This window comes from Bactrocera dorsalis, chromosome 3 (assembly GCF_023373825.1).
Source record: "Bactrocera dorsalis isolate Fly_Bdor chromosome 3, ASM2337382v1, whole genome shotgun sequence".
Taxonomy (NCBI): Eukaryota; Metazoa; Arthropoda; class Insecta; order Diptera; family Tephritidae; genus Bactrocera; species Bactrocera dorsalis.
In genome coordinates, this window is record NC_064305.1 from 26,531,113 (window position 1) to 26,553,340 (window position 22,228).

The window sequence follows — 22,228 nt, forward strand, 5'->3', positions numbered from 1 at the left end:
GGATCTTGAAAAGTTCCAAGAAAATCCGTCGTTATCGAAACAAACTTTCTTCAGCTATAAGGCCCATTTCTGGATCAATGGACATGTAAACAAAAAATAGCCGCATTTGAGAGAGAGGGATTCTGAAGAGATGCAAGAGCTGCCATTTCATCCCGAAAAACCCAAGTTTGGTGTGGTTTGTGGGCAGGTGGAATCATCAGTCCATATTTATTCAAAAATAATGCCAGTGAGAACGCAACCATCAATGGTGGCATGAAAACCAAATATTTGATGCCTGAAATAGAAGCCCGTGATCTCGGTGAAATTTGCTTTCACCAAGAAGGCGCTGATACTGATATCATCGGCCTCAACACCCGCGCCGTTAGTTCTGCTTTCCCCAAACTGCACAAGGAAGCAAATAAAATGGATCTGGTAGTGAACCAGGGCAAGACGAAATATCTGCTATCATCAAACAAACAGTCGTCGCACTCACGACTTGGCTCTCAGGTCACTGTTGACAGTCATAACTTTTAAGTTGTAGATAATTTCGTATATTTGGGAACCAGCCTAAACATCACCAACAATGGCAGCCAGGAAATTTAATGCAGGATAACCCTTGTTAACAGGTGCTACTTCGGACTGAATAAGCAAATGAGAAGCACAGTCCTCTCTTGACGAAAAGAAACCAAACTCTATAAGTCACTCACAATTCCCGTCCTGCTATATGGTGCAGAGGCGAGAGGGACGATGACAACAACTAATGAGCTCTGAAAGTATTCGACGCAGTATCCGCCGGAGGAAGCAGAGGAAAAGGAAGACCTCCACTCCCTGGGAAGGACCAAGTGGAGAAGGACCTGGCTTCCCTTGGAATAGTCTGCAGTAGGAACTATTGTAGGAATATGATTGAAATACTCACTGATCACAGAATGGTGGTGGCACACGCCCAAAGAAAGAACCGCAAAAAATGTCAAGAGCAAAGCACTCTTCTGCACTTATGCCGCATTAGAAATGCACACTTCAATAATTTTGGAGCTTCGCGGTGTGAGACTCCACGATGTGAGACACTGGAAGAGGAATCTTAAGTAAGGACGCAGCACCAAAAAGAACTAGAGACTTTCTGATCCCGTTTCATTGGAATTTACTAAATGCTTTCGGATAATAACCACAATAAACATGAGAAATGAAATCGTATAAAACAACGTTGCCACTTTTAACCACGGCTACAGAATCAAATTCATCTCTGGTTCTGGCTTGCAAGTGGTCTCTCTGTAGCTCAGTATTCTTATGCTTGCGATTGGAAAACTTAGCCAGGCAAAAACATACAGAACGTGGGAAACTGAAGAACCGAATAAAGGCAAGCACAGATGAAATAACCAAACAGATTCGGCGGTTTTAAACAAATTAATAGTAGTATGCTTATTAAACTCTTCCAGAGGCAGCAAAGATTTTTGGTTAAAAAAAGGGTTCACAATGTCCAATAGTCATGTATATTTACTTAAAACTTATCAGATAAGAACAACGAAAACTCAATCCGAAGTAATATTTTCAAATGAAGAAATATGTAATAACCAACGTCTTCCCACTGTACAACAAAGACTTGAAAGGCTCGGAACGTGTAGTTAGCAGAAACTTTAAAAAAAGCCATACACCATTTATTTAGCGGGAAACCATTCCTATCACGAAAATTATAAGCTAAGAAGTTAGTTAGAAACCCACTCTCCTTAGATCATTAGATCTATTAACTAAGATCACCTGAAAATAACTTCAAAATCACTGTCGAAATGAAAAACAATTTAATTGCACCGGAATGAATTTAAAACACCCGCGGAGGTGCCAATAAATCACGTACTAATTAATTCATTATGAAAAAGGCAATTCATCAAAGCGATAAATGAATGTGCAATGAATATAGTGAAACAGCATGTTGCCACATGCCACAGCATGCTGCATGTAACAAGCGCCGCATGAATTCATAAATTCTTATGCATGATGCATGGTGATGTCGGTGAGGTGCTGGTAAAATCAATGAAGGACGACAAGCAAAATATGCGCCAAAGAGATATTGGAGTTACCAAGGTGCAGAGACGAGCCGAAGCAGTCAAGGTGAAGCAAGAGCGGAGGCTACGTCGGCATGGGGTTACTTAATGAAAATCTAATTGCCGACGGTGGACACTCGCCGCTCGCAGGCAAAAGGAAACGCAAAAAGTTCAGAGACGCGAAAAAGCTAGAGAGAAATGTTGATGGTGAGTAAGAGAAATCGAAGAACATTGCCGGCGTCTGTGAACAGCTCACTGCAGGCGCAATTCACATTGAGCGCGTAAAAACAGAGTCGCTAGGAATGGTATTGGGTCAAACCACGTCAGTAGTCCATAAAAATTTCAAAAATCACCGATTTCGAAAATGAGGACTTCATTAGGAAGGAGACCAGGCGCATACCCAGTGATATAAGTATTTTGTCAAAATTATTTTCTGTTGTTAAAGTTATTGCAGATCGAAATTTAGATCGTGATTAAATTGTAACATTTTTTCTCAAAAACTACTGGAGATAAATCGATGAAATTTTTGAAGTCAAAGAAAATGGTCGTGCTAAATTATAGATATTTTTTCACGATCCATTTGTTTAAGTAATAATATTTTACATAATTTTTTGTTAAACAATTGCAATTTTGAAAGTGTTCTTCACGCTAAAAGAAATTGAAAAGTATGTGACACAACGCGGAAAATATTCACCTTTAATAATCTGCAAAAAGTTTTCGTTCATTCATACCATTCCAAAGATATTGAGTTTTTTGTCCTCCTACCGCTCTTTAAACGTATGGCACATCGATCGTTGCGCAGTGCGCTCGTAAGCTCACAACATCTGTGCTGCAAGAAAAGCATTAGCTCAAATTAAACAAAATGTCATGGATTTATCTCCAGTAGTTTATAAGAAAATAATTTTACAATTTTATCATGATCTAAGTTTCAACCTTCAAATCAATCAATAATGCAATTGGATTTCTACTTAATGACAGTTATTTCAGTATCTACCGCTTCCAATTTCCAACATTTCAATGCAGTTAAACCGTCTGATGAATCCAGGAGATCGGAGTCTGACTTCAGTCCAACCTTAAAAAATGCAAGCTTACGAATTAAAGCCGACATTGACAACTATGTGGATAACATCTATGACAAACTAATGAGATCTGCGCTCCCCGACAGTTCCTTCATGATTTAAAGATCGAAGATTTCAGTGACCCAGGTCACCGACATCTGACATCACTTCAGGAAAAAAGCTTTTGGCACGCATTGCATAGCCGACATGCCTAAGAGCAATATACGTACGTATGTACACGAAATTACAACAACAAAATGTATAAGAATAAAATCTGCGTGATTCCGTGATGAATTGATTTGCAGCAGCTGTGCGGACTGAAAATGTGGCGATGAGCACGAAACGAGACATGCATAACGCGACGATTCTGAGCCGTCATGACCTCTTGTCAGCACCATTACCTTCCTCTATCCACCCCCACTTGCGCTGAAAAACAGCAATGTACGCTTCCTTTTCTGCTTGGCTGGGGCAGAGCTCACTCTATCGAATCGTCCATTTAAGCGTCGCCTACCCGCTTTCCAGCTTTTCATAATCAAATATCATTGAACGTTTCTCCAACAATGTTTTCATTATGGGTGTTTATTTTTGTATTTGCATTTCGTTGCAACATAGCGCATTCTTGTGGCGCCACTACATAGAAACGGGTCGAGCTATGGCTTGTGTATGTTGTTCCACATATATATGTGTGTTCAAAATGAGTAAACTGATGAAATTATATGTCACCAGTCTGTTGACAGCTTCAGTTGAGAAAGCGCCGCTAGTCATCAATCTGCTATTACTATGCCGACAATTGTTGTTGCGTTTGTCAATATTGTTGAAATTGTCTCTAGAGTGTTTGTGTGGCGCATGAATATAATGAGTAGTATTCCAAGAATGGGCAGCAAAACACTTGTGAATGTGTATGTAGGTATGAATAAAAACCTACGCACACACATAGACATACATATATACGAGTATATGCGCAAGCACGTGCTTTTAATACGGCACATGTTCAATGTTGCTTAAGTTCTCAACGCAGCAGTCATCCATACGTCGCTGCTTCAACTCATCACCTACGCTACTTACAATTCACCTCGCTACCTAATCACCCCTTGGTACCCACTTATCTTTCGCTCTGCTCACTACCCACTTTACGCCAAACACTGTAACAACTCAACGAAAATGAAATCTCATAAGGTTGTTTACTATCAACACCTACTATAGCGCGCACGCACTTGCACACATGAACCCACATACATAAACATATATGAGGATTCATATGTTCATTAACGGATCGAGAGCGCTGTGAAGCCGCATGAACTATTCTTCATTTGCGCTCGTGCCAAAGTGTGAATCTTTCGTATCTTACAAATGCAGAATTTCAGTGAAGCTATGAAGCCCTTCACAAATGCAAAAGATTCCTTGAAAGAACTTTGATCGGGCAGTTTGTATCGCAACTATAAGCTATAGTGGTTCGATGTGAACAATTATTCGGATTCTATATTTACAGTATTTAGTACCTTAAAGTACTAAATTTTCACGGTCACCGGTGCGTATAAGCAACATATATTTCATCTTAAAATTGGGGACACTACCACGTATGAGGAACACGAATTACAAACGGCAAGGCGTTTGAATGAGTTCGCTTAGAATTTCCATTCAGAAACTATTTACCAGCAGAAGTGAGCTTCAAGAAGTCTAAAAGAGATCCACCTGAAGTATAAAAATGATACCAAACTAAATTTAAATCATTAAAAAACAGACCCATCGGAGAAACAAACTTATTATAAACCGTTGACAGCATACAAATTATAACTTAATTTTCATCTGATTCATAAGAAGTATTTTATAAATCAGTTCACAGCTAGTTCCTTAGAGACTAATTCACAAATTAAACAGCAAAAGAATAAATAAGTTATATATTCTTGATGGTCTAAACACTAGTTAAATTCCCAACTAGCGGCTACATAAAGACTAGTTCACAATATAATAAACAAAATAACCAATGATTCATGGTCTAATAAATTAATTTTCCAGTTCACAACTAGTTAAGTAAAGCCTAGTTTACAAAAAATACAATAAAAAACAAAAATGTTATGATTGGAAGTCTAAAAACTGGTTTATTTTAATCTTATTTGTAGTTAGTTTTTTTATAAATCAGTTAAGAACTAATTCCGCAGAGGAAAATTAAAGCAAAGGTACAAAATAGTTATTCCATTCATAGTCTAAAAATGTATTTATTTTCAACTCAATTGCAACTAGCATTTTATTTACCAGTTCACAACTATTTACTAACAAATCCGATTCACACTAGCTTTCAAATTAACAAATTGTTTTATTTTAATTCTAAGTAATTACACACTTAATTTTAGTTATAAATTGTATTCGATAAATTTTATTTGATATAAGCTACAACCCACTCTCTCTCTCACACACTTTCAGTCCACACACGTATACTCACATCGCAAACCTCAATGAGCATTTAATTGTAGACACGTATCAGCTTGAGGGTTAAGGCATCATTATTGTAATTATTGGAATCGAGTGCATGCGAAAACAACTACAACCACTTATATTCACTCGCATGCACTCACGCACACATACGCGTGTCTATCCGCACCGTAACATTTATTATCAGCGTCATTCCCCGGCATATCGAAGATATCCTTACCAGTAACATATTGTGCAACAACAACAAGCACATATAGTGGGGAAAAAGTCATTTTCTGAAACACTAAGCATTGCGTGATAAAGGTTTGTAAGTCGCTGTCCACTAACAGTGTATTAATATGTAATATTAAGTTCAAAGTGTCGTTACCTTAAAGTTAATGGGAAGCAAAATCAATTTAATTGCGCTTCTTCCTTTTCCGCTCTCGTTTAGCGAAGGCAACATTTTACACTAATTTGCGGTAATTAAACGATTGCTCTTGCGGTAAGTGTGTGCAATAAATTTCAATCAATATTAGTGAACCGCTAACGAGTGAGTGAGAATTGACAGTTGAAAAAACTTGTAATTGAAGTCGAATGCATTAAGATTAATTCATCAAGTCATTTTCGCCTGCTTGGCCTTTTGTTTTGTATCGGAGGTGATACAGTTTTTGTGCCTTTGATAGTTGTGGATGGTTGATGTAAACGGCTGTGAACATGTCCCGGAAGGACGGCCATTCTTCATAACCTCTGTAAAAGGTTTCTGTATCACATGCAGGCACCTCGAGTTGGATGCCTGAACGAGTTGGATACCTGAACTTGATTGTCTATTTGTGGCAGCTCTACTCTACTGTGGGGAGTAGGTGCAATTGCTTTAATGAGCTTTAATTGATCGGAGATCATAGCTTTCGTTTCTTCATACTGGTCCAAGCAGTTTTCGTAAATATCGTAAGCAGATAATTTAAAATTTTGTGGTAGATCTGAATCGTCAGAATCTACAATGGCGTCATAAGCCATTTGGAGGCGAGTCCAAAAATTTTTTAGATTCTGATTTTTTATTTCTAGTAACGATTCCGAGTTTTCGTGAATCGGTGAGGAGGCAAATCTAGTGCAGTATCTTATTAAACTGTCACTTTGTGAAATGAATCTAGCAACCTGTTTTGAGCCTGTAGCTCCTACAAGTGTATTTTGATTTGTTGCGTCATTAACCATTTTGGTTTTATTTTATTTTTTATTTGTAAATAATTAAATTTGTTTTTGTAAATAAGGCAATAGGGTATAGAGTTTTGAATTTCGATTATCTTGCTAAAATAGTGTTAGTTTTATTAACGCAATATTTCTTATGTCCTAATGTTGTGTAATTAGGCACACCCTAGTACGTATATTTTTATTTACACGCGTATGTATGTACTTATGTTTTGTGCGATTGAGAGCTCGTTGATGAGATCAATGCGCTATTTACATAAGTATGCACGAAATGTTTGTGCTAATATGTGCGAGTTAAACTTTTGTTTTTTTTTTGTTTTTATGCACTCCTGCTTGTTTTTGTTTGACACAGAACAAGAGATATTGCAGGTTGTTTGCGAATGTGGGCTTTGAATATAGTTATGTATAGGATTGTGCATGTACAAATAATATATTTATGTGTATATAGTGTGTATAAACTTATTTATATTTTGTGATACTGATATTTTTTGTATTCGCCCCAAATAACGTACTTTGTGAATTTAATTACCGTTCCGTTTAGTTATCTACAGAAATTATGAGAACTTTTTCTTTGAAAATTAAGTAAAATTTAAAAATTTGTAGGGTATGCTATCACAGGCTGGTAGGGTATGCTATCACAGGCTGTTTCTATCCCGTATGATTATTTGTGTAATAAATGTATATGTAGCGATTAACATCTCTCCAAATTGTAATAGATCCATTTATTAACTATTTCTAATATTGTAACTACTTAACTACTTTCATCTGGTAACACTGTATTCAGCAACCTAAAATATTTTATCCCGTTATAATATTGATCACCTCATATTAGCTTCTCTAATTCGTCCTATTCCATTTGATCATCGGACGAGACCACACGTGTTCTATTGCGATTAACAGAAACATTTATATTCATACTCAAAATATAATTGTAAGTCGGATTTACTTGTAAGTAAATAAAGATAATTAAATTAAGTAGCTGGTTAAATAGTGTTTTACTTTATTAACACCTTAACCGCCACATTGGTGACCCCGACGTGATGAAATTCATTCAATATACCCGACGGCCGAAATTCGTGCATTATACCGACGTTAAAATAACATTGGCGACGCTCACAATATACCCGACGTCCTACGCCTTTCGCACAAGCCAAAAATCGACGTGATTTATGGACTAACTGCTACATTGGGAATACGTTATTCTGATGTGTGTACCATAACCTCCACTTGTGAGCCACAATCGTCAAAGTAAATCTGGTTAAAGGAGTTGAACGAGCAAACTCAACCATATTACGCCACGCGGCTTAAGCGATAGAACACTAAACCTGTTACCAACTCGGTACAAAGATGACCAACATAAAGCAGTCACCATCGGAAGACAATTCCGAAGACAGGAAACCTCTACAACCAACATCCAACGTCATTCGACCAATACAATTTAATCCTGACAAGCCATCGCTGTGGATCGCCCAAATCGAAGCACAGTTTAGGATTCTGGGAGTGGTAAGAGATGTTGACAAATTTTACCACGCGGTTTCCATCCTCGACACGCGACATGCGGCAGAAGTGGAAGACATCATTGTTGATCCTCCAACATCAGCACCTTTCACTGCACTCAAAATGGCACTAATTAGTCGTTTTTCTAAATCGAAAGAAGCGAAGCTGCAACAACTTCTCGAAGGTGAGGAGATTGGCGATCGCACACCATCACAACTCCTGCGCCATCTTAAAGCACTGGTTCCAGGCGTCGACGAAGATGTACTTAAAGCTAAATGGTTATCCGCTTTACCGAAGGACACTCGCGCCATGTTAGCATTGCAAACAAATACAACGCTGGAAAATTTAGGGGCTAGTGCAGACAGACTCCACGAGATCATACAAGGAATGCACGTTTCATCAGTTTCCAAAAATACCAACAACACTAATGACGCAGACTTCGCACAACAAATATCTGACTTAACCAAACAGTTAGCAGCACTATCAGCCGTTATTAACAAACGGGAATCCAGATCAAATACACGACAGCATAACAAGCCGAGGCCACGTAACCAGTTCCAACAACGTAGACTGAGCTCTAACGGGTTTTGTTACTACCACTCGAAATACGGTAAAAACGCTATTCGGTGCAAACCAGGCTGCACATTTTCGGGAAACGCTGTAGAGAATCTCTAATGACGGGTAGTGATTCTCTGCAAAATTCTCACCGTCTGTACATTAGAGATCGAACCTCTGGTACCCAATATCTGGTGGACACAGGTTCCGATTTATCGGTTTTTCCAAAAGAGTGGTCGAAAAATGCAACACCAACAATTGGTCATACGCTACAAGCAGCAAACGGATCCATCATCCAAACATACGGAAAACGGTTATTGTCTCTTAATCTAGGTCTTCGTCGTGATTTTTTGTGGCAATTTATCATCGCTGACGTTACGAAACCAATCATCGGGGCTGACTTCTTGAGTCACTTTGACTTATTAGTCGACCTCAAGCGAAGATGTCTACTCGACGGACGTACTGGATTAACATCACCCGCTTTAATTGCTCCAATAGCGAATACAATTTCTATCCGATCAATTAAAGAAGATACAATATACCACAAACTACTACGAAATTTTCCGCAGATTACAAATCCAGACAGCGTAACAAGAGGGAAGAAACACAACACCTTCCACCACATACGTACTTCAAACGGACCACCAGTGACCAGCAAAGCACGTCGTTTACCACCGGATAAACTACAAGCTGCACGTCACGAGTTTAATGACATGATCAAACTGGGAATCGCTCGATCCTCGAACAGTCCATGGTCATCGCCACTGCACCTAACAGCGAAGAGCACTGGAGGATGGCGACCGTGTGGAGACTACCGCAGTCTAAATGCTCGCACAGTTCCAGACAAATACCCCGTACGCTGCCTTGAGGACTTTACCGCAACATTACATGGTAAAAACATTTTTTCAACTATAGATTTGGTTCGTGCATTTAACCAAATCCCGGTCGCACCAGAAGATATTTCTAAAACGGCCATTATAACACCTTTTGGACTATTTGAGTTTCCTTATATGACCTTTGGTCTAAGAAACGCAGCTCAAACGTTTCAAAGGTTCATCGATGAAGTAACACGAGATCTTCCATTCTTATTCGTATATATCGACGATATCCTGGTAGCTTCAGCCAATGAGCGCGAACACTTGCAACATCTTGAAATTTTATTTAAACGCCTTCAAGATTATGGATTAGTCATTCTTCTTCTTCTTAATTGGCGTAGACACCGCTTACGCGATTATAGCCGAGTTAACAACCGCGCGCCAGTCGTTTCTTCTTTTCGCTACGTGGCGCCAATTGGATATTCCAAGCGAAGCCAGGTCCTTCTCCACTTGGTCCTTCCAACGGAGTGGAGGTCTTCCTCTTCCTCTGCTTCCCCCGGCGGGTACTGCGTCGAATACTTTCAGAGCTGGAGTGTTTTCATCCATCCGGACAACATGACCTAGCCAGCGTAGCCGCTGTCTTTTAATTCGCTGAACTATGTCAATGTCGTCGTATATCTCGTACAGCTCATCGTTCCATCGAATGCGATATTCGCCGTGGCCAACGCGCAAAGGACCATAAATCTTTCGCAGAATTTTTCTCTCGAAAACTCGCAGCGTCGACTCATCCGCTGTTGACATCGTCCAAGCCTCTGCACCATATAGCAGGACGGGGATTATGAGAGACTTATAGAGTTTGGTTTTTGTCTGTCGAGAGAGGACTTTGCTTCTCAATTGCCTACTCAGTCGAAGTAGCACCTGTTGGCAAGAGTTATCCTGCGTTGGATTTCTAGGCTGACATTGTTGGTGGTGTTTACGCTGGTTCCAAGATAGACGAAATTATCTACAACTTCAAAGTTATGACTGTCAACAGTGACGTGAGTGCCAAGTCGCGAGTGCGACGACTGTTTGTTTGATGACAGGAGATATTTCGTCTTGCCCTCGTTCACTGCCAGACCCATTCGTTTTGCTTCCTTGTCCAGTCTGGAGAAAGCAGAACTAACGGCGCGGGTGTTGAGGCCGATGATATCAATATCATCGGCATACGCCAGCAGCTGTACACTCTTATAGAAGATTGTACCCGCTCGATTAAGTTCTGCAGCTCGAACTATTTTCTCCAGCAGCAGATTGAAAAAGTCGCACGATAGGGAGTCGCCTTGTCTGAAACCTCGTTTGGTATCGAACGGCTCGGAGAGGTTCATCCCGATTCTGACGGAGCTTCTGGTGCCGCTCAACGTCAGTTTACACAGCCGTATCAGTTTTGCGGGGATACCAAATTCAGACATCGCGGCATAAAGGCAGCCCCTTTTCGTGCTGTCGAAAGCAGCTTTGAAATCGACGAAGAGGTGGTGTGTGTCGATTCTCCTTTCACGGGTCTTTTCCAAGATTTGGCGCATGGTGAATATCTGGTCAGTTGTTGATTTGCCAGGTCTAAAGCCACACTGATAAGGTCCAATCAGTTCGTTGACGGTGGGCTTTAATCTTTCACACAATACGCTCGATAGAACCTTATATGCGATGTTGAGGAGGCTAATCCCACGGTAGTTGGCGCAGATTGTGGGGTCTCCTTTTTTATGGATTGGGCATAGCACACTTAAATTCCAGTCGCTGGGCATGCTTTCGTCCGACCATATTTTACAAAGAAGCTGATGCATGCTCCTTATCAGTTCTTCGCCGCCGTGTTTGAATAGCTCGGCCGGCAATCCATCGGCCCCTGCCGCTTTGTTGTTCTTCAGGCGGGTGATTGCTATTCGAACTTCTTCATGGTCGGGTAATGGAACGTCTGCTCCATCGTCATCGATTGGGGAATCGGGTTCGCCTTCTCCGGTGTTGTGCTTTCACTGCCATTCAGCAGGCTAGAGAAGTGTTCCCTCCATAATTTAAGTATGCTCTGGGCATCGGTAACTAGATCACCTTTGGGGGTTCTACAAGAGTATGCTCCGGTCTTGAAACCTTCTGTAAGCCGCCGCATCTTTTCGTAGAATTTTCGAGCATTACCCCTGTCGGCCAGCTTATCGAGCTGTTCATACTCACGCATTTCGGCCTCTTTCTTCTTCTGTCTGCAAATGCGTCTCGCTTCCTTCTTCAACTCTCGGTATCTATCCCATCCCGCACGTGTTGTGGTCGATCGTAACGTTGCGAGGTAGGCAGCCTGTTTTCTCTCCGCTGCGACACGGCACTCCTCGTCGTACCAGCTGTTCTTTTGCACTTTCCGAAAACCAATGGTTTCGGTTGCAGCTGTACGTAAGGAGTTTGAAATGCCGTCCCACAGTTCCCTTATACCGAATTGTTGATGAGTGCTCTCAGAGAGCAGGAGTGCAAGCCGAGTAGAAAAACGTTCGGCTGTCTGTTGTGATTGCAGCTTCTCGACGTCGAACCTTCCTTGTGTTTGTTGGCGTGCGTTTTTTGCTGCACAGAGGCGGGTGCGAATTTTGGCTGCAACAATATAGTGGTCCGAGTCGATGTTAGGACCTCGGAGCGCACGCACATCTAAAACACTGGAGACGTGTCTTCCGTCTATCACAACATGATCGATCTGGTTGGTGGTTTTTCGATCCGGAGACAGCCAGGTAGCTTGATGTATCTTCTTATGCTGGAATCTAGTACTACAGATAACCATATTTCGGGCCCCGGCGAAGTCGATCAGCCTCAACCCATTTGGGGATGTTTCGTCGTGGAGGCTGAATTTACCGACCGTAGTGCCAAAGATACCTTCTTTGCCCACCCTGGCGTTAAAGTCGCCAAGCACGATTTTGACATCGTGGCGGGGGCATCTCTCATAAGTGCGCTCCAAGCACTCATAAAAGGCATCTTTGGTCACATCGTCCTTCTCTTCCGTCGGGGCGTGGGCGCAAATCAGCGATATGTTGAAGAACCTCGCTTTGATGCGGATTGTGGCTAGACGTTCATTCACCGCAGTGAATGATAGTACTCGGCGACGGAGTCTCTCTCCCACCACGAATCCAACACCAAACTTGCGCTCCTTTATATGGCCACTGTAGTAAATGTCACAAGGACCTACTCGTCTCTGTCCTTGTCCCGTCCATCGCATTTCTTGGACGGCGGTGATGTCAGCCTTTATTTTCACGAGGACATCAACCAGCTGGGCAGCGGCACCTTCCCAATTAAGGGACCGGACATTCCAGGTGCATGCCCTCAATTCGTAGTCCTTATTTCGTTTGCCATGGTCGTCATCAAAAGGGGGGTCACTCATCCGAGGCTTGTTGTTAATATTCGCTGGGGGTGTTTTTTTTACGTGGCGGGTCCCAAACCCAGCGCACAACCCTATGCAGGGGATGTTTCGCCTTCTCACGTTAGCTCGCCTTCAAACGGATGTTCTTAGGCTACCCAGAGGATACTTGGTCAAAGACCGGAAGTCGTGAGCTGCTTGAGTCATATGCAAAAGAATCGTTTCTGGCCACTCCCAAGTGAATGGCGATCAGAGAACTTTCCTCACTTGCGTGAACTTCTACACATGACTCCATCCTCATGGATTAGTCATTAATCCCACAAAATCAAATTTTGGTTTAACCGAGGTAAAATTCTTGAGCCACACCGTCAACAAAAATGGCATAACGCCATTAAAAGATAAGGTTAACGCTATCCTAAGTATTGAATTTCCTACTACTATCAAAAGTTTAAGAAGATTTCTTGGTACAATAAATTTTTACAGAAAATTCATCAAACAAGCGGCCGAAATCCTCGCTCCTCTTAGCTCACTGCTGGAAGTACCAAACATCAAAAATTCGCAAAGAATAGAATGCACCAAAGAACTTCAATTATGGTTCAACAAAGCAAAACAGGCACTTGCTCAAACAACATTACTGGTACATCCAAATACAAACACTCAATGGGCAATTTTTACAGACGCTTCCGAACATGGCATAGGCGCTGTCCTACAGCAACATGTCAACAACACTTGGCAACCATTAGCATTCTACAGTAAAAAGCTTCCACCGTCAATACAGAAATTATCTACATATGATCGTGAACTACATGCAATTTTCGAAGCCGTAAAATATTTTCGACACATCTTCGAAGGACGTCACGTGATCGTCTTCACAGATCATAAGCCGCTACAGCACGCTTTCCACCAACGCACAGAACGAGCCTCCCCTTGGCAGTTCCGTCGTTTGGATTTCATCGGTCAATTTACTTCGGATATCAGACATATTTCAGGACACCAGAACATCGTTGCAGATACGCTCTCCCGCGTCAACGCGATTTCTGAATCCATCTCTTCACAAAGTTTAGCAACAGCACAGCAAAACGATCAGAATTGCAGCAATTACTCAGCAATCCGTCAACGTCACTATCACTGCAGAAAATACAAGCAGACGCCACCGAACCTGCTCTGTACTGTGATATAACTACTGGATCTATACGACCATACGTCCCAGTTCCACTCAGAAAACATATATTCGATTCTCTACATTCCTTGGCACATCCTGGAATAAAGGCATCGCAAAAGCTAGTGAGTAAACGATTTGTGTGGCCGTCAATAAACAAAGACTGTCGCACATGGGCAAAAGCTTGCATCGACTGTCAACGTAACAAAATTCAACGACACGTATCAACACCTATCGGCATTTTTCAAGCACCTTCACAACGATTCGAACACATACATATAGACTTGGTTTCTTTACCAACTTCTAAAGGTTTTAATCAATGTTTAACTATAATCGATCGTTTTACGCGTTTTTCAGAAGCAATTCCTTTGAAAAACGGTACAGCAGACACGTAGCGCGAGCACTACTCGCCCACTGGATCGCTCGGTACGGTGTACCAAAACGAATAACATCCGATCAAGGACGACAATTTGAGTCAAAACTTTTTAACTCACTGTCGCAGATCCTTGGCATCAAACATTTAAGGACTTCTCCATATCATCCGCAATCAAATGGCTTAGTCGAACGTTTCCATCGCCAACTCAAATCTGCACTCCTTTGCCATCGAGAAACTTGGCTAGACGCTCTACCAGTTGTACTACTTGGCCTTCGAGCAGCATGGAAAGAAGATATGGGCACAACGCCAGCCGAACTCGTTTATGGAGAACCAATACGTTTGCCTGGAGAATTCATCGCTCCTTCAAACAATCAAACAACCACTGCTGAACTATTACAGAATTTAAACCAACATTTCAAAAATTTAGCACCAGCAGAAACGTCAAGACACGGAAAGAGATCAATTTTTTATTTTAAAGACCTAAACACCTGTTCACATGTTTTGGTACGAAATGATCATATAGAAATTTCATTCTCATCGCCCTACGAGGGACCGTTCAAAGTTATTGCTCGTCACGACAAATATTTCGTCATAGACTACCGAGGCAGCCCAACATCTATTTCAGTGGATAGACTTAAACCAGTATACGTAGCCGATAGCGACGTAAACGAACTAGAATTCTTCACATCAGCCGAGAAAACTCATCTTACTTCTTTTGGAGTTAAGTTTAGTGATAAGAAAACCTATATTCCAAATTAATGTATAAAATTTAAATTACTTCTTAAAAACTTTAAATTTTTTTAAGAAGGGGAGTATTGTAGCGATTAACATCTCTCCAAATTGTAATAGATCCATTTATTAACTATTTCTAATATTGTAACTACTTAACTACTTTCATCTGGTAACACTGTATTCAGCAACCTAAAATATTTTATCCCGTTATAATATTGATCACCTCATATTAGCTTCTCTAATTCGTCCTATTCCATTTGATCATCGGACGAGACCACACGTGTTCTATTGCGATTAACAGAAACATTTATATTCATACTCAAAATATAATTGTAAGTCGGATTTACTTGTAAGTAAATAAAGATAATTAAATTAAGTAGCTGGTTAAATAGTGTTTTACTTATTAACACCTTAACCGCCACATATACATACATATGTTCTCCCTGGAGCGCGAAAATGAAGTGGAAAATGTGGAAATATGCTTCCTAATGCACTTTGTAAATAAACTTAGCTTATTTTTGTTTTGTAATATACTCGTACTTGGCAGATTGTATGCCTTTTGTTTGAATATACTTGTATTTATTTTTTCGCAAAGGCGAGAGAGTGAGAAACGGAATGGAAAAAAAGTATTATCTTTTATTAAAAAATATATGCACTAATGAATTTATGTACTATATAAATAAAATATGATTGTATGAGCTATATAACTTATATATTGTGTGTCAATAAGCATATATGTATGTATGTATGTTAGTATTTAGATTTGGTTGTTGATAATGCTGGTTGTGTTTCTAAATTTGCTTTTGCTTATTCGTTTAACCTGCTTACTGTTTTTTTTCAGCAGAAGAATTATTGCTAAGCATAAATAGGCAAAAAGTTATTATTTAGTTATATACGTATACTATATGTATATATAATGCCAGACGGTTTCAGGATTTCCCGAGAATTAAACCCAAAATGTTTGTTTACCGTATTTACTAATCAACAGAATCGTTATTTCATCGTTAATTGTATATATAAACTACCAATTTTAAATACATATATGCATAATAAAGTTATAGTAGAACAGAAAATGCTAACTTTAGTTTTATAGGATAAAACGTTATGTATAGTATGCCTGTTCGGTTTTTTCCAATTCCTATGCTTATGTATCCATCTGCTTGCTGTTGGGCTCCTTGTGCATGTTGTTGCAGTTTTTGTTTGATTTTAGGTTTCGCGCCCGAATAGTGTTTGTTTTCGATTTGTGTTTTGTTTTTGTTTGTTGTGATTCGCGCTCGCAAGACATTATTTTAATTGTCCATTTCGCCGCCGATTTTAATTTTGTTTTTGTTTGCTTAAAATGTTTGGTTAATTTTTCAAATGCACTTTGTATTTGTTCACAGTTTTGACACCTCATATATGTAAATTTTGTTTGTTCTGATTGGGTCACTGCACTTTGTTATTTGGGTTTTTTTTCTTTTTTGTTACCCCACTAATTCATATACATGTATATTTATATGGATACTAGCTGATCCCGCATACGTTGTCCTGCGTTAAATTATGTGTTTTGAAATGAAAATAAAGTTGAATTTACGTTGTGTTAAAAATCTTTTATTTTCGATTTTTCTGAATTTTTTTTAATGTAACGCAGTTTGATAAACAACATTTTTTGGTTTCTACTCTGGAGCGTAAACATACAGAGAAAATGGTTTTCCAACTCGGGAACACGCCACGTATAACTGGCACGCACTCATGCAATCGTAGTTACGATAATTTGGCACATTTGGCATAAACATTCGGGATGAGTTCATATTTCGTTGAAGTGAATTGACAAAAGGAAGGTGAAATTGATATCAAACCACTGGAACCGAAATTTTCCTATTTCCAATTCTTATCGAATACGATGTAAAATGTCTTCGGCAATGTAATTTTGTTCGTATTCCAAAATTGACGCAAATTTGAAGGCTGATATGTCGAAATGGCCATCGCGAAAAGTGTGCGAACTTCAGTGGCATGCGAAGTAGCTATCGAATCGTCCATCGTTTGATTACATTTATTATCATGTTCCAGCAATTGTAATGCATGCTTCTCAAAAAGTTACACACACTCTACCATTCACAGTGCGCAAATCATCAAATTCCCATCATTTGTTATTGCATCACGCAAATGTATGTATTTTTCTGAACGCAATTTACTTTGATTGAACCGGATGTAATTGAGACGTTCAGTCTCAATTTTCGCATACATGTCCACAATGTATTGATGAAACAGTTTTCTACATCTCAAAATGTAATTTGAACTTCCTTCGCGAATCATTAATCTGTATGAATAATAATTCAAGGCGCTGACCTTCTTTTGAGCATCAAGACCTGTAAAAAATACGTTTCAAAACGTATTTAGAAGTTTTCAATTCAAAATCGAAATCTTTTATTTAAACGAAATATTTATGAGCACGATACATATTATATACCTGTGCTTGGATTAATCATTGGGATATTTATATGGTATCCATCATGGCCATCCCAGTGCAATATAGGATACTGTAATGCATCGTAACAACGATGAAGCTCCGAAACACGTTGTAATTGTTCATTTCTACGGTGAAGAATAATATCTCGAGATTGAAACTGATCGCCAACAATCACAATGGCCACTTCATCAATGGTTGGTGCATTGAATCTTCTTGAATGCTCTCCAGTTGGAGTTTTATCGGCTCTTATAACGATTCTGTGATTATCAGATCGCAACCGATCCATAGCAGTTTTGAACAATTGGACTAATTCATTGTGCTGATGAAAAAAATCTTGTAGTTCGCAAAGAATTTCTCTTTTTGTGTTAGAACCAATTGTGCAGCGTTGATTTAATTCACGATTTTTATCTCCGATAAAATATATTTGTAAAAATTGATGGTTAGCGTCGGGGAGCGGTAACAATGAACCCGCTAGGTGATAAATTTGACCTTGAATCTGTAAAATGTATGCAATGTTATAGGAATATATTTTTCCCTATTCATTGAAAAAACCATCAAATATTCCATGCAATCACCTTAAATGTCGGCATAAATTGATCTCTTATAATTTTTGTAGCGCCGAAAGAAGTCATTTGAAAAGACGAATTGTACTCTTGTATATGATTTAAAAAATGTTTCGATTCTGGTGATGTCTCAAAAATTAATGATTTTAATGGTTCAGGAGGCGGTTCAAATTCCGGCAATTTTACTTTCCCGTTAGCGCAACACATTCCAGCCGTTTCACCCGAGAATTTAGCCGCTTCACAATGTGGGCATATAACATCCATCATTCCAATATATCCATGTACATTATAGTCGATTGAAGGGTCGTAATCAAATGCAGCACGGAACATATCTTCCAAAACACGACGTCGTATTCGCGAAGGTCTTGCTGGATTTCTTGCATGATGAGCTTCTTCAAATCTATTTCGTGGACGTCGCACTGCACTTTGTGATACTCTTTGTGACAACACGCCCCGAGCATTTCGAGTACGTCGACCTATGTTTGATTTTGTACGTGCCGGCATTTTCTTTAAAATAATTTCTTATATGATCACTTCGTTTGAAACACACATAAAGTTTTCACTGAATATTTTCAATAATTATTCTTTTAAATAGCCGGAATAAAAAAGCAAGCGACCGAAATTGAACGTTTCAAATAATTTACAAATCAAAATATTGAAAAACAAAACAAAAAAGAAATGTATGAAAAGTCACTTTTTGAAAATTTCAAATTTTTCGACTTTTCCTTATGAAAAGTATTGTATGGTTTTTTTATATCTAAGCCTTTCCAGATCCACAGCGAACAACTTCTGATTTCATGAAGATTGGTTCCGCCGTTCTCGAGCGTTAGCGTTAGTAACAAACAAACAATAATTTTTACTTACATACATATGTATGTATGTGTGTATATACAAACTAAAACTTTTGTATGGGAAAAAGAAAAGGGCTGTTTTAAGGGGGTTTCCGGCAACTTTCGTAATTTTTTCTCACATAGGAACCTTCTCCTAATAATAAAAAATACAACAAAAACAAGTAAGGAAGGGCTAAGTTCGGGTGTCACCGAACATTTTATACTCTCGCATGATGAAGTGATAATCGAGATTTCATTATCCGTCATTTACATATTTTTTTATTTTGCTGTAAAATTAATTAGAATTAAATTCTGAGAGATTTACCGATATTTTCGGTGAAAAATTAGGTTAGGTTAGGTTAGGCACTGAGTTCTTTGTGTTCGATATCAGGGACCTTGAAAACTTATAGTCCGATCACGACAATTTTTCCACAAGGGATACCTCACCTCAAATACCGTATTTGTGTAAAGTTTTATTCCGCTATCATCATTGGTTCCTAATGTATATATCATACAGAGAAGGCATCAGATGGAATTCAAAATAGCGTTATATTGGAAGAAGGCGTGGTTGTGAACCGATTTCACCCATATTTCGTACATTTCAGCAGGGTGTTAAGAAAATATTATAAACCGAATTTTATTGAAATCGGTCGAGTAGTTCCTGAGATATGGTTTTTGGTCCATAAGTGGGCGACGCCACGCCCATTTTCAATTTTTAAAGAAAGCCCGGGTGCAGCTCCCTTTTGCCGTTTCTTCCGTAAAATTTAGTGTTTCTGACGTTTTTCGTTAGTCGGTTAACGCACTTTTTGTGATTTTCAACATAACCTTTCTATGGGAGGTGGGCGTGGTTATTATCCGATTTCTTCCATTTTTGAACTGTATATGGAAATGCCTGAAGGAAATGACTCTATAAAGTTTGGTTGACATAGCTATAGTAGTTTCCGAGATATGTACAAAAAACTCTGTAGGGGGCGGGGCCACGCCCACTTTTCCAAAAAAATTACGTCCAAATATGCCTCTCCCTAATGCGATCCTTTGTTCCAAATTTCATTTTAATATCTTTATTTATGGCTTAGTTATGACACTTTATAGGTTTTCGGTTTCCGCCATTTTGTGGGCGTGGCAGTGGGCCGATTTTGCCCATCTTCGAACTTAACCTTCTTATGGAGCCAGGAAATACGTGTACCAAGTTTCATCATGATATCTCAATTTTTACTCAAGTTACAGCTTGCACGGACGGACGGACAGACGGACGGACAGACAGACATCCGGATTTCAACTCTACTCGTCACCCTGATCACTTTGGTATATATAACCCTATATCTGACTCTTTTAGTTTTAGGACTTACAAACAACCGTTATGTGAACAAAACTATAATACTCTCTTTGGCAACTTTGTTGCGAGAGTATAAAAATCAGCCAAATCGGTTCAGCCGTTTATTAGTGATGAAATTACAAAGAAAGTGGCATTGATTTTTATATATATACTAGCTGACCCCGCAGCCGTTGTCCTGCGTGAAATTATATGGTTTGTAATGAAAAGAAAGTTAAATTTCTCATTTCATTTTTTTTTTTTCAATGTAACGCAGCTTTATAAACAACATTTTTCGGTTTCTGTTCCGGTGTACAGAAAAGATGGTTTTCCAACTCGTGAGCACGCCACGGCCGTGTGAAAAACATAGCATTTCCAAATTTATGCCTCACACTATGCGACTATATTTAGGTCCTGTTGATTGACATCTCAAATTCAATTTTCACTGGAAACGGAATACGTTTGAACTTAAAAGAGAAATCCTTAGACCTCAAAAGAATTCGTAGAATCAAGCATTCTCCTCCTTGTATTCGATAGGTGCGTCACAATCAGTCAGGTTACATTACACACATTTGGCGCTTGAAGATTGCGAAATATAATAACGACGGATCTTACTTTGAGACGCAAATGATACGGTGGCATACCAAGCCTGTCCAAAGAATTTAGTACTACCACTGGATAATTCACGGCGTCGTCTTCATACGATCGATCGATTTGACTTTAAATCTTCCAGTTGAAGTCAAAAACATCGGTATTTTTGGCAGCTAACATTGCACGTGCACTTAAGGAATCGTAGTTACGATAATTTGGCCAATGTCCGAACATTTGTGATGAGTTCATCTTTCGTGAATTGATAAAGGGAAGATGGAATTGATATCGAACCACCGGAAGTATCAACCGTTATTGTACCATTTCCAATTTTTAGCGAAGACGATGTAAAATGTCTTTGACAATGTCGATGTTTATATCGAAAATTATGCGAACTTCATTTTCATTACAGTGATTAACGTGTTCCAGCATTTGTAATTGCTGGCATACTTCTCCAAAACTGGCACATATTCCCATATACCATTCACAGTAAGCAATGACTAAAATAAAGTTGAACCGCGTACATTAATCAATAGCAACCGAAGGTAGAAACAATCGTCGTTTTTCGGGTGGATTGTGAAAATTCGTCCTAATGCATTAGTTGATAAGACACCTGGATGTCAATCTACTGGTTGGCATTGCTTTCTGCCTAACTATTCGACGATGCATTCCATGTACAATATCAAGGTATTTCCAAATAGAGCAATGTTCTCACAAACGCATCACTGACGAAAGTTGAGAAAAAACTCGTCAATGTTAGTTTTGTTGTTGGCGGTGTTACCACCGGCTATACTGTATTCTCTGGGATGAAATACACTCTTTGGCCATTCTCCAAATTTACTGCGAGACGCACAACAGTCGGAAAACGTTCATGAATTGCAAAAGTAAATATCCTACAAAGCGCTTTATTGCAGTTCTCGCATCGACCGTATCGTTCAAGACCAATAATCGCCATGTTGCGTCCTTTGGCGACGTACTTACAAACGTATTTTATCGATTACACCAAACTGCAATACTAAACATTGATATGAGTTTTGAATGTGAATTAGACAACAGTGGAGAATATAGTACGATCCATGTGTTGTCAACTTCGATACTCCCGCCTCTTAATTGAATGCTAAATGTTCTGCCGTTGTCGTCTGGTGAGCGACGCCGATAGAGTGGATATCCATCATTTCTAGTTTGTGTTTCCGAAAGAAAAGTACGTGGATACTGTTTCGTGCATTTATTGACATGAATCTTATTGGTTTTCATCACTTCGTATAATACTGAATCTTTCTTTGCATCAGGAATTGCCGCATGATTGAATGATTTCATC